Here is a 12,722-nt window from a genome sequence, read left to right as displayed (position 1 = left end):
CAGGCTACAAGAATACTTCACATTGGTGGCATAGTCCTCCAGTGGTTCCAATCCTTCTTGAGTGGCAGAACCCAAAAAGTGTCTATGGGGTCCTTCTTGTCCACCTCCGTACCACTTAGCTATGGGGTGCCCCAGGGCTCAATCTTTTCTCCCCACTTCACAATTTACATGTAACGTCTTGGAAACCTAATCCAAAAACATGGCCTGACATAACACTGCTATGCAGACGACACCCAACTATTTCTTTCCTTCAAACCTGGTGTGACAGACCCAACTCCAACTATAAACGCCTGCTTGGATGGACTACAGCAATGGATGAGTGACAACTGGCTGAGACTAAGGGCCCGTTTCCACTATTGCGTTGCGGAATCGCCAGCGAATCACCGCAGGCGAAATCGCATGCGGATGCGATTCCGCATGCGTTTTTTTGCCGCGATTTCGCATAGGTTAGGGTAATGAGATTTTAACCATGTCACTGCCTGTGTGAATTAACATGGGTACCTATGCGAAATCGCATGCAAATTCGCGGCAAAAAACGCATGGGGAAAATGCATGCGATTTCCCTAATAAATACATTGTGTGCGATTCGCCTGCATTCCACACGCAAGCGAATTCTGAGGGCTCTGCCGTGCAGAAAAATCCTGCACAGAAAAACGCACAGCAAAACTGACAAGTGGAAACAGTCCCATCCACTTGTATTGGCTGTGCGAATCTGCATGCGGGCAACGCATGCGGATTCGCGATAGTGGAAACGGGCCCTCAACGCAGATAAAACTGAAGTCCTTCTGATTGGAGGGCAGCGCATGACAACAAAAAGTCTTCACCACTGGGAATAGGAGGCACGGATCTACGCAGCTCTGATCATGTACGTAGCCTGGGAGTTCTAATTGATGGGGATTTAAACTTCAGAACTCACATCTCTGCTGTGGTGAAATCATCCTATTTTCACCTGAAGAGCTTCGCAAAAATCAAGCACCTCATTCCCCTCAGATCTGCCAACCTTAGTTCATGTCTACATTACATCCCGACTGGACTATTGTGATGCTCTCTACACCGGCCTTCCAAAAAAAGACTTGTACTGCCCACAGCAAATACAGAATACTGCTGCCAGACTGCCACATAATGCCAGTCCTGCACTCCCTTCACTGGCTACCTATAGAATGGAGGATCCTATTGAAGATCGGCCTACTGACACTTAAGTCACGATTAAATGATGTGCTTAAAATTACTGATGGATGTAAAACTGAAAAAATCCACCTTTATTTCCAAATAAAATATTGTCACCATACATTGTACTAGGGATGTCATTTAAACGTTGCAATAACAAAATGGGCAAATAAAATATGTGACTTTTATCCACTGTTTTGTTTTATTTCAAAACTATAATGGCCTGAAAACTGAGAAATAATGATTTTCCCATCTTTTTCTTATTATTCCCATTAAAATGCATTTAGTATAAAATAATACTTAGCATTATTATTATTGATTTATAAAGCGGCAACATATTCCATGGCGCTGTACAAAGTAAGAAACAAACATGGGGTACAAGACAAGACAAGACAAATAAGACAAGACAAGACAAATAATACTTATATTGCGCTTTTCTCCTGGCGGACTCAAAGCGCCAGAGCTGCAGCCACTAGGACGCGCTCTATAGGCAGTAGCGGTGTTAGGGAGACTTGCCTAAGGTCTCCTACTGAATAGGTGCTGGCTTACTGAACAGGCAGAGCCGAGATTCGAACCCAGGTCTCCTGTGTCAGAGGCAGAGCCCTTAACCATTACACCATCCAGTACATAATAATACAGACAATGGTGTACACCAATATACAAAATAAATAATTGGTGACAAAATACAAAACAATACAAAATACAGAATACAAAATAAAGAATTAGTAATGACAGTGATAAAAGTAACATGATGAATAAAATGTATAATGAATTCCAAGACACAAAAGGGGGAGAGTGCTCTTCCCTTGCGAGCTTACAATCTAAAGGAATGGGGGGAAACAAGAGGTGGGGTGGTATACAATAAACATGCAGAGGCAGTGTCTTAGGATATCTAGTAGTAGTGCAGTTTGGTCTTAGGACAAAGGGGAAAAGGCCTAAGGTAGAGCGTATGCTTGTCGGAACCAGTGAGCTTTTAGAGAACGTGTAAAGGTAACAAAGGCTGGTGAGTGACGGATGTGTTGTGGGAGATCATTCAAGAGGAGAGGTGAAGGACATGCAAAATCTTGCAAACATGAATGTGAGGAGTAACCACAAATGTTCATTTATAACTGAATTATTGCAAATTTCCTTCTGTTTTAAGAAGGCAATTACACCAAGCTTTGCTTTTTTAGTAGGAGGGCTTTTTGGTTCCTTTTATCCCCCTACACATTCCTAGTGGTTTGGGTCACCCTGAGCTGCTTGGTTACTCTGTTGTACTCGTCCAAGCCCTATCTCATACAGCTGTATCAATCCCTGCCATGTACTGATGAGGACCAAAAGTCCGAAACAGGCTGTCTACATGTGGGTTTGATATGGCTGTGTAAAACTTAAAGCTATAGGCTTGCTATACACCAGCAGTTCTGGATGCTTCCTTGGCTTATCAAGGACGAAAAGGGATGATTTGCATATTTAGTAGTAGTGCATTGTGGGTAACCACAAATGTTCATTTATAACTGAATTATTGCAAATTTCCTTCTGTTTTAAGAAGGCAATTACACCAAGCTTTGCTTTTTTAGTAGGAGGGCTTTTTGGTTCCTTTTATCCCCCTATACATTCCTAGTAGTTTGGGTCACCCTGAGCTGCTTGGTTACTCGAATGTGAGTAGGTGATTCTAGAGTAGGACAACAGAAGATCATGTTCAGATCTGAGATTGTGATTGGGTTTGTATCTGGAAATTAGTGAGGATATGTACAGGGGAGAGAGATTGTGGAGAGCTTTGTAGGTTAGGGTTAAGAGTTTGAATGAGATTCTCTGGTTATTTGGTAGCTAATGAAGAGCTTGACAGAGAGGGGCAACAGAGGAAGATAGAGAAGAAAGATGAATGAGATGAGCAGCTGGAGTTCAGTACCGACTGGAGCGGGGCCAGTCTGCTAGAAGGTAGTCTACAAAGATGTATGTTACTATAGTCCAGACGAGATATTATAAGAGCATGTACTATAACCTTTTAGTCGTGTCCTGAGTTAGAAAAGGTCGTATACGAGATAGGTTTTTGAGTTGGAGATGACAGGAGCTGGTTAGGGAGCGAGCATGAGGAATAAAAGAGAGAGAGGAGTCAAATATTAAGCCTAAACTTTGGGAACTGAAGTTATGGGAGTGTTATTAACATTTATTGTTATTTATTTCAGGCAGAGTGGTGGACAGAGAGGGTGGAAAAATGATTGATTAGTTCTGTTTTACTGATATTAATTTGTATGAAGCGAGAGGACAAGAAGGAGGATATAGCAGACAAGCAGTCAGGAACACCACCACCACTCTCCCTCCTTCTCTATGATCTGGTGCGTCATGTGTAAACACGCGCCTGGTTATAGAGTGGAAGGAAGACCATGCCTCAGAGTGCAGCTGCTGCCTGTCTGCTCACCCGCTGGGACTGACAGGTAATTATGGCTGCTATTATATTTACAAGGCCCTGGGGAGCAGAGGGGTATCAGCAGGGGGGGGGGGGTGCTTTGCGCAGAGAGGCCCCAACACTACAGTTTGCCCCAGGGCCACAGGGCCCCTTAAACCGGCCCTGAGGAACACGTGTGAGGAGAGAGTTAAGGTCTGAGGCCGAGAGTTACAGTTGTATATCGTCTGCATATAGGTTGTATTGAAACTCAAATGAGTTGATTAAGTCACCAAGACAGTGCATGTACTGTAGATGGAAAAGAGAAGGGGGTCAAGGAAAGAGCCTTGAGGAACCCACACAGACAAATGATGAAGAGAAGAGATCTGATCGGAGTAAGAGACTGTGAAGGACTTTCCAGAGAGGTATGAAGATAACCACGAGAGAGCGAGGCCCTTTATGCCTACAGATGAAAGTATGTATCTGTAGGAGTAAGATGTGGTCAACAGTATCAAATGCTGAAGACAGGTCAAGAAGTATGACTATGGAAAATTTACCTTTGGATAATGCACAACCCAAAGAAAGCCTAATTGGTGGTGAAAAAACAAGGTATAGATCATTTTGTTGTAATAAGTAGTTATAACGTTATTGGGGAATGAAAGGGAGAATCGCTGAAAAGTGAAAATTCATCTTGTCCATAAGGTGAAAACAATCCGCAGGCTGAAGTGGTTAATAGATTATTCTCCCACGCCTACACCTGACACTGCAGCTGTCCTTGGCAGGCTTTGGTGCTCCTTATCAATTGTTATGTATAGAGCGCTTGAGGGGGCCAATGTAAAACTCGCACTGGGGCCCAGAGCTTCTAAGCTATGCTGCTGTAAGAAGCTGCTGGCTTTGCCAGTCTATATTGCTCAGTGAAGGGAGAAAAGAGGGTACAGAGTTGTATACGCCAGATCATACCTCCCAACTTTCTGAGTTAAGAAAGAGGGACACTTAAGCCATGCCCCTTCCACAACCCTAGTCACATCCCTAGTCATGCATAACATAAAGAAAATTTTGTTTTATAATTAGGGTGGCCATCCGTCCGGATTTAGGCCGGACAGTCCGGTTTTTAGACTGCTTGTCCTCCATCCGGCGCAAGGCAAGGACGGACAGCCAAATGTCCTCCTTTTTGGGCTGTGTGGAGGGAGAGAGCGCAGAGAAGAGGGAGCGGTGGACACAGTGGGAAAGGGGGGACATCTCCCCCCCCTTTCCTCACCTTTGGACTCCCTCTTCCTCGCTCTCTCCTCTAGAACTAAAGTTTTGGGGTTGCTGGCAGCGGGCGGGACTTACCTCTGCCTCGCTCCAAGCGCTGCGTAGTGACGTCTGATTCATGAGTCATTTGAGCCTATTCTTTCCTGTGAGTTTAATGATCCGACTCATCCACTGAGCCGAATCAGTTCAGTGAATGAGACAGGAACTGCAGCTGCAGTTCCTGTCTCATCCACTGAACTGATTCGGTTCAGTGGATGAGTCGGATCACAGGAAAGAACAGGCTCAAATGACTCATGAACCGGACATCACTACTGCTTCGCCGTGGAAGGAGGCGAGGTAAGTCCCGCCTGCTGCCAGCCACCCCAAAACTTTAGTTCTAGAGGGTAGAGCGAGGAAGGGGGAGCCTAAAGGTGAGGAAAGGGGGGAGATGTCCCCCCTTTCACACTCCTGTACCTACCGCTCTCCCTTCACTGAGCTCGCACCTCCTGCCGGGGGACACCTGGCTAACAATCCGGTGGACACCTACAGACCTGGCTACATATACTGGGGACACTATACACCTGGCTATCTGTACTGGAGACACCTATACACATGGCTCACTATTCTGGAGACACCTACAGACCTGGCTACATATACTGGGGACACCTATAGACCTGGCTACATATACTGGAGACACCTATAGACCTGGCTAAATATACTGGGGACACCTATAGACCTGGCTAAATATACTGGGGACACCTATAGACCTGGCTACATATACTGGGGACACCTATAGACCTGGCTAAATATACTGGGGACACCTATACACCTGGCTATCTGTACTGGAGACAACTATACACATGGCTCACTATTCTGGGGACACCTACAGACCTGGCTACATATACTGGGGACACCTATAGACCTGGCTACATATACTGGGGACTATATTCAGAGAAAAAGCATGTGTGCATCAACCAAGTGAACCTGACAAATCTGGCTTTGCAAATTTGGCCTATTGGCTAATCACGAGACATTGCTCATGCAAATAAGCATTTGCTTTCGCATGCCTAAATATGCAGGGTCAAAACCAAAAACCGCAAAACAATCGCCCTGCGGGAATTAGTTCATGCTATATAGCACTATCCAGGGGCGCCACGAGGAGGCTTCCCATTGCCCCCATACAACCGGGGGGCCGCGGGGGTCCCAGGCACTCTCACCGCCTGGAACCCACACAGCGGCACCCCGGAGGTGGAGGCCAGGGGGTGCAGGCGATCTCCCCAGCGTGGCCAGCGCCGGGAAGAGCCGCCCGCACACACCTCCCAGGATTAAAAACAGGCACTTACCTCAACGTCCATTGCGTTCTGCTATATGCGCATAACCTGGGCGCGACACATAAGGGGCGGACAGGCGCAAATAGCCTGCTCCAGGGCTCTCACCTCCTAAAACAAGCCACTCACTACCTGCCCTCAGAAGAAAGAAATGCAATGCTAACTATATTCAGAGAAAAAGCATGTGTGCATCAACCAAGTGAACCTGACAAATCTGGCTTTGCAAATTTGGCCTATTGGCTAATCACGAGACATTGCTCATGCAAATAAGCATTTGCTTTCGCATGCCTAAATATGCAGGGTCAAAACCAAAAACCGCAAAACAATCGCCCTGCGGGAATTAGTTCATGCTATATAGCACTATCCAGGACTATTTGAGGGCAGGTAGTGAGTGGCTTGTTTTAGGAGGTGAGAGCCCTGGAGCAGGCTATTTGCGCCTGTCCGCCCCCTATGTGTCGCGCCCAGGTTATGCGCATACAGCAGAACGCAATGGACGTTGAGGTAAGTGCCTGTTTTTAATCTTGGGAGGTGTGTGCGGGCGGCTCTTCCCGGCGCTGGCCACGCTGGGGAGATCGCCTGCACCCCCCAGCCTCCGCCTCCGGGGTGCCGCTGTGTGGGTTCCAGGCGGTGAGAGTGCCTGGGACCCCCGCGGCCCCCCGGTTGTATGGGGGCAATGGGAAGCCTCCTCGTGGCGCCCCTGGATAGTGCTGTATAGCATGAACTAATTCCCGCAGGGCGATTGTTTTGCGGTTTTTGGTTTTGACCCTGCATATTTAGGCATGCGAAAGCAAATGCTTATTTGCATGAGCAATGTCTCGTGATTAGCCAATAGGCCAAATTTGCAAAGCCAGATTTGTCAGGTTCACTTGGTTGATGCACACATGTTCTTTCTCTGATTGTAGTTTACATATACTGGGGACACCTATAGACCTGGCTAAATATACTGGGGACTAGGGCTGCACGGTTTTAGGGAAAAATCGAAATTGCGATTTTTCTCTCAGAAATTGCAATTTCGATTTTTCCCCGATTTTTTCAAATTCCTGCTTTTCGCACTTTGGGCGGGGGGCTTGGGTTTGGCTCATGGTCTGCACTGCCTGGTCCGCTGTCTGTAATATCTTGCTTCTGGCCCCGCTGTGCGCGGATTGGCCAGAAGCCGTGAATATGTATAAGTGTTAATGAGCGGGGGGCGGATCCACTAGAGCGAGCGGCCGGGCACATCATACAGCATTACCTATCACTGACTAGCGATGGAATGACTGCAGCGGTAGGCGGAGATGTACAGAGCATACAGCTCCGCCTACCGCTGTCGTCATTCCATCGCTAGCCAGTGATAGGTAATGCTGTATGATGTGCCGGGCCGCTCGCTCTAGTGGATTCGCCCCCCGCTCATTAACACTTATACATATTCACTGCTTCTGGCCAATCCGCGCACAGCGGGGCCAGAAGCAAGATGTTACAGACAGCGGACCGAAAAACCGAAGGTACTGACGATCAGCAGATCGTCTTGCCTCGAACCGCGGTTTCGGTTTTAAACCGAAAAACCGTGCAGCCCTACTGGGGACACCTATAGACCTGGCTAAATATACTGGGGACACCTATAGACCTGGCTACATATACTGGGGACACCTATAGACCTGGCTAAATATACTGGGGACACCTATACACCTGGCTATCTGTACTGGAGACACCTATACACATGGCTCACTATTCTGGGGACACCTACAGACCTGGCTACATATACTTGGGACACCCATAGACCTGGCTAAATATACTGGGGACACCTATACACCTGGCTATATACAGTGATGTGAAAAACTATTTGCCGCCTTCCTGATTTCTTATTCTTTTGCATGTTTGTCACACTTAAATGTTTCTGCTGATCAAAAACCGTTAACTATTAGTCGAACATAACATAATTGAACACAAAATGCAGTTTTAAATGATGGTTTTTATTATTTAGTGAGAAAAAAAACTCCAAATCTACATGGCCCTGTGTGAAAAAGTGATTGCCCCCCCTTGTTAAAAAAATAACTTAACTGTGGTTTATCACACCTGAGTTCAATTTCTGTAGTCACCCCCAGGCCTGATTACTGCCACACCTGTTTCAATCAAGAAATCACTTAAATAGGAGCTATTTGACACAGAGAAGTAGACCAAAAGCACCTCAAAAGCTAGACATCATGCCAAGATCCAAAGAAATTCAGGAACAAATGAGAACAAAAGTAATTGAGATCTATCAGTCTGGTAAAGGTTATAAAGCCATTTCTAAAGCTTTGGGACTCCAGCGAACCACAGTGAGAGCCATTATCCACAAATGGCAAAAACATGGAACAGTGATGAACCTTCCCAGGAGTGTCTGGCCGACCAAAATTACCCCAAGAGCGCAGAGAAAACTCATCCGAGAGGCCACAAAAGACCCCAGGACAACATCTAAAGAACTGCGGGCCTCACTTGCCTCAATTAAGGTCAGTGTTCACGACTCCACCATAAGAAAGAGACTGGGCAAAAATAGCCTGCATGGCAGATATCCAAGGCGCAAACCACTTTTAAGCAAAAAGAACATTAAGGCTCATCTCAATTTTGCTAAAAAAACATCTCAATGATTGCCAAGACTTTTGGGAAAATACCTTGTGGACCGAAGAGACAAAAGTTGAACTTTTTGGAAGGTGCGTGTCCCGTTACATCTGGCGTAGCCGAAACACAGCATTTCAGCGAAAGAACGTCATATCAACAGTAAAATATGGTGGTGGTAGTGTGATGGTCTGGGGTTGTTTTGCTGCATCAGGACCTGGAAGGCTTGCTGTGATAGATGGAACCATGAATTCTACTGTCTACCAAAAAATTCTGAAGGAGAATGTCGGGCCATCTGTTCGTCAACTCAAGCTGAAGCGATCTTGGGTGCTGCAGCAGGACAATGACCCAAAACACACCAGCAAATCCACCTCTGAATGGCTGAAGAAAAACAAAATGAAGACTTTGGAGTGGCCTAGTCAAAGCCCTGGCCTGAATCCTATTGAGATGTTGTGACATGACCTTTAGGGCCCGTTTCCACTATCACGAATTCGCATGCGTTGCCCGCATGCGAATTCGCATAGCCAGTACAAGTGGATGGGACTGTTTCCACTTGTCCGTTTTCCTAAACGTTTTTCTGTGCAGAAAAAATCTGCATGCTAGGGCCCTCAGAATTCGCCTGCGTGTGGAATGCAGGCGAATCGCACGCAATGTATTTAATAGGGAAATCGCATGCGTTTTCCCCATGCGTTTTTTGACGCGAATTCGCATGCGATTTCGCATAGGTACCCATGTTAATTCACACAGGCAGTGACATGGTTAAAATCGCATCACCCTAACCTATGCGAAATCGCGGCAAAAAACGCATGCGGAATCGCATCCGCATGCGATTTGCCTGCGGTGATTCGCTGGCGATTCCGCAACGCTATAGTGGAAACAGGCCCTAAAAAGGCGGTTCATGTTAGAAAACCCTCAAATAAAGCTGAATTACAACAATTCTGCAAAGATGAGTGGGCCAAAATTCCTCCAGAGAACTGTAAAAGACTTGTTGCAAGTTATCGCAAACGCTTGATTGCAGTTATTGCTGCTAAGGGTGGCCCAACCAGTTATTAAATTCAGGGAGCAATTTCTTTTTCACACAGGGCCATGTAGGTTTTGAGTTTTTTTTCTCACTAAATAATAAAAACCATCATTTAAAACTGCATTTTGTGTTCAATTATGTTATCTTTGACTAATAGTTAACGGTTTTTGATGAGCAGAAACATTTAAGGGGGACAAACATGCAAAAGAATAAGAAATCAGGAAGGGGGGCAAATAGTTTTTCACATCACTGTATACTGGGAACACTATACACCTGGCTATCTGTACTGGAGACACCTATACACTTGGCTAACTATTCTGGGGGAACCTAAAGACCTGGCTACATATACTGGGGACACATATAGAACTGGCTAACTACTCTGGGGACACCCAAAGACCTGGCTACCTATTCTGTGGACATTATACACCTGGCTACCTATTCTGGGGACAACTATACTCATGACTACTTATACTGGGGACACCTATACACCTGGCTACCTATGCTGGGGGTACCTATTTTGGGGTAACTGCTGTCAGATTATCTGTATTTATGGGGAACCGCTGTTAACAGAGTAAGTGTATTTTGGGGAACCGCTGGCAGATTATGTATGTTAGGGGCACGGCTGCTGCCAGATTTTGCGTATTTTGGGGAACTGCTGCCAGATTGTGTATGTTTGGGGGACCACTGCTGCCAGATTACATGTATTTTGGGTGTTATGTGTATTTTGGGTGATCCGCTGCCAGTTTTCGTGTATTTTGGGGAACTGGTTCCAGATTACGTGTATGTTGGGGGGAACTGCTGCTGCCACATTGTCTATTTTGGGGGAACCACTGCCATATTATTTGTATTTTGGAGGAACTTCTACCAGATTATGTGTATTTTTGGTGAAATGCTGTCAGATTACATCTATTTTTCGGTGCTACACTACGGCAGAGCTCAAACTTCCCCGGCAGACAATTTACACCACTGCTAAGGTATATTTGTATATTTGGCCGCTAAGGTCATGTATATTTGGCCCCACCCATGACCACGCCCACTTTATGCTTGACCATGCCCACTTTTGGCACGCTCAGTACGATGTCCTCCTTTTCAGGGTGTGATGTCCTCCTTTTTGGGGTTCTGCAAGTGGCCACCCTATTTATAATTCACATCAGACTGGTCCTTTCTATCCTGGCTCATAATCCTTCATTTTAACATTTAAAAAATAAGAAATATATCAAATTTAAAGAATGGGAGTAAAGTTTAGTCACTTAAACACATTTTTCAGTAGAAAAAAATTCATATATTTATTCTGGACCTGTACATCAGCCCTGAATGAGGGACACACGAGGGAGAAAGGACAGAGGGACTAGGTTCCCAAAGAGGGACTGTCCTTTCAAGAGGGACAGTTGAGAGATATGCCAGATGAACATTTTTAGTTATTGAGTGCAATTAGGGTTGCCAAGTGTCCGGGTTTTAGACCGGACAGTCCGGTTTTTGGCCGCTGTGTCCGGTGCAAAAAGGCATGCTAAACCGGACAATTAAGATGTCCAGTTTTATGCCTTTTCCGGCGGCTGTCAGTATTGACAGCCGCCTGTAGCAGGAGGAGAGCAGCGCAGTGGAGGGAAAGCGGTGGGCAGCGGCGGAGAAGGGGGCCATCTCCCCCCCTTCTCTAACCTTAGATGCTTTCCGTCCCTCGCTGTCTCCTCCGATCTGTGTGTGGCTGACTGGCGGTGGCGCTTGGCAGCGGGCGGGACTTACCTTCCGTGTCGCTCCATGCGCCGGCCGGAAGTTCTGGTGCCGCAGCCGCTGCTCTGGTCTGCATCAGACCAGAGTAGTGGCAACTCATCCCGCGCGGCGCCTGCGACGAGACCAGTCACCAGACGGAGGAGACACGGAAAGTAAGTTCCGCCCCTCTGCCAGCCACCGCACACACCGATCGGAGGAGACAGCGAGGGAGGGAGAGGACCCTAAGGTGAGCGAAGGGGGGGAGATGGCCCCCTTCTTCACCGCTCTCCCTCTTCTCTGCGCTGACTGCTTCCCTCCTGGGGGGGGGGGGGACACACCTGCCTACATATACTGGGCCCATATACACCCTGGCTACATATACTGGGCCCATATACACCCTGGCTACATATACTGGGCCCATATACACCCTGGCTACATATACTGGGCCCATATACACCCTGGCTACATATACTGGGCCCATATACACCCTGGCTACATATACTGGGCCCATATACACCCTGGCTACATATACTGGGCCCATATACACCCTGGCTACATATACTGGGCCCATATACACCCTGGCTAAATATACTGGGCCCATATACACCCTGGCTACATATACTGGGCCCATATACACCCTGGCTACATATACTGGGCCCATATATACCCTGGCTACATATACTGAGCCCATATACCGCTGGCTATATATACTGGGGACATATTCCCCTGCCTACATATACTGGGGACATATACCTCTGGCTACATATACTGGGCACATATATCCCTGGCTACATATACTGGGGACAACTGGCTGTTTGTCATTATGTGCAGTTACTGGTGAAAAGCTGTCTCTTATTATGTGCATTTACTGGTGAAAAGCTGTCTCTTATGTGCATTTACTGGTGAAAAGCTGTCTCTTATGTGCATTTACTGGTGAAAAGCTGTCTCTTATGTGCATTTAGTGGTGAAAAGATGTCTCATGTGCATTTAGTGGTGAAAAGATGTCTCTTATGTGCATTTAGTGGTGAAAAGATGTCTCTTATGTGCATTTAGTGGTGAAAAGATGTCTCTTATGTGCATTTAGTGGTGAAAAGATGTCTCTTATGTGCATTTAATGGTGAAAAGCTGTCTCTTATGTGCAATTACTGGTGAAAAGCTGTCTCTTATTATGTGCATTTACTGGTGAAAAGCGGTCTCTTATTATGTGCATTTACTGGTGAAAAGTGGTCTCTTATGTGCATGTACTGGTGAGGACAGTTAGTGACATGGCTATGTACTCTGTAATGTGCTGCAGAAGATGTCAGTGCGATATAAATACTGTAAAAAACATTTT

Source organism: Hyperolius riggenbachi, chromosome 1 (assembly GCF_040937935.1).
Source record: "Hyperolius riggenbachi isolate aHypRig1 chromosome 1, aHypRig1.pri, whole genome shotgun sequence".
NCBI classification, from domain to species: domain Eukaryota; kingdom Metazoa; phylum Chordata; class Amphibia; order Anura; family Hyperoliidae; genus Hyperolius; species Hyperolius riggenbachi.
Note: the sequence above shows the minus strand (reverse complement) of the source record.